Genomic DNA, 2,230 nt, shown 5'->3' with positions numbered 1-2,230 from the left:
TTCCACGGCAAGTGTACCGAAGTGGGTTACTATTTCTCTTTCAGGGGATTTTTCCCTACCCAAGAATTGAACCCATGTCTCTTGTGTCTCCTGCATTGCAGGCAGATTCTTTACCCACTGAGCCATTAGGGAGACTCTGCATTACTATTTTAGAGTCAAGAAATGCTAGGGAGCTAGATATTTATTAGTATGTTTTTTTCCATAATTATTGAGTAACTATTATGTGCTAATCACCATTGAACAGGTTCCATGAGTAAGATATAGTCCCTATCACTGATGACCTTACAATCTACTGGAAGGAGGAGCATATTATTAAACAGTCAATTACATTACGTTGCATGCTAAATTAGGGGATGTACAGAGTGGTATGGAAGCATGATGGGTACTAAACTCTGGCTTGATTCGGGTGGTCATGGAAAACTTCCTAAAGGAGATGACTCTTAAGCTGGGATCTAAATGATGAATAAATGGGAGTGTCTGGAAGGGGTCTGAGCAAAGGTAATAGCATAGGCAGAGACCCAGAATCATTCTAGAGCATTCCATTTCAAGGAACCAAAGTTCAATAAAGCAGGTATATGGATTGCTGAGTCAAGGTGACTCAAGAGGTTCAATCACAAAGGGCCTTATGTGTCAGCCTAAGAACTTTGAGAGCAATGCACACAATTGAAGGGTTTTAATTAGGGATGTGACATGATCATATTTACATTTTAAAGGCATCACTCTGGCTCCTAGGGGTGGATGGATAGAAAGAGGGCAGGATTAGAGGGAGGAAAACTTGTTAAGAAGCCAGTAATTCAGATGATAATAATGAAGACTTATGACTTTTCATTAGCATTTCAAGCTTTTATCTCTTTTGAGGTGGCCAGATTCTTTGTTTCCTCACAATCAGCTGTCTTCATAGATTTCTCATATAGCCTATCTCTCCTCAGCTGGCACTCCAAGCCTGTGCTTTTTAAAATAATTGGAGGTTCATTGTTCACTTTATGTTTTCTATAAATCTTTCCAAGCCTGGAATATTCTCTTCCACAAATGGTTTGGCATACATTCCTTCTTTCCTTGCAGTCTTCGTTAGATTAAGTGTCCTAAAATGTTTTGTAGGTTGGGTTCTTCCACAAGCAAACTCAGAGTTTCAGGAAGTTAATTAAGCCATATTATCAAGACCAACAACTGTTCAAGGGAGGGGAGGAGAAGGGAAGAAAGCCAGAGTGGGCAGATAGAGAAAACTTGGGCTGTGAAACATGCAGCAAAGGCCTCAGCCAACCCCAAGGTGGGCTCTGAAACTGGGACAGTCCTTTGGAGTTGTCCCAAATTATGGTGAGTTTTTGGGCTTCCCAGGTGGCACTTATGGTAAAGAATTTGTCTGCCAGTGCAGGAGGAATAATAAACATGAGTTCGATCCCTGGGTCAGGAAGATCCCCTGGAGGAGGGCATGGCAACCCACTCCAGTATTCTTGCCTGGAAAATGCCATGGACAGAGGAGCCTGGTGGACTATGGTCCACCATAGGGTCACAAAAAGTCAGACCCAACTGAAGTGACTTGGCACACATGATGAGATTTATATTTCTGTCTTGACCCATTTTTTACTCCATTTGGTCCCAAGGAAGGGATTATGAACTTAAAAGAGGCAGTCTCTTCAACTAAAGGTAGTTTCTGGAGAGGACTGGCAGCTGAGGGCAGTCAGCCAGAGACATTCCCTGAAGCTGGGAAATAAGTCCTTCAGTCATTAAGTGGAAGTCCTTGAGTGGATGACTTGAAGGCATCACAATATCCGCTATAAAGTTCTTTCTTGAAATAATAATTCTATGAGACGTTAATTGGTGTTCCAAGAAAACAAAAATTACTTCTGTTGTCAAATAAGCTTGGCAAATGCTAGTCTAAGCACATTTCTTTACTGGAAGAATTCTTAGAAATTTAAATAAGCTGGTATTCATGGTGTATCTCCAATGGGGAATAGAATGTGTAGAAGACAGCAACCATAGGTGACCAGAGAACACATTTTTTGAGGGCTTCTCTGGTGGCTCAGACAGTAAAAAATCCACCTGCCAACGCAGGAGACATGGATTCAATCCCTGGGAAGATCCCCTGGAGGAGGACAACCCACTCCAGTATTCTTACTTGGAGAATCCCATGGACAGAGGAGCCTGGCAGGCTACAGTCCATGGGGTCACAAAGAGTTGGACACAACTGAGCGACTAACACACTGTTAAGCATAGTGCCACTAAATATCAG

This window comes from Giraffa tippelskirchi, chromosome X (genome assembly GCF_054371585.1).
Source record: "Giraffa tippelskirchi isolate mGirTip1 chromosome X, T2T-mGirTip1v1.2.pri, whole genome shotgun sequence".
In the NCBI taxonomy this organism is placed as follows: domain Eukaryota; kingdom Metazoa; phylum Chordata; class Mammalia; order Artiodactyla; family Giraffidae; genus Giraffa; species Giraffa tippelskirchi.
This window is presented reverse-complemented; position numbering follows the sequence as displayed.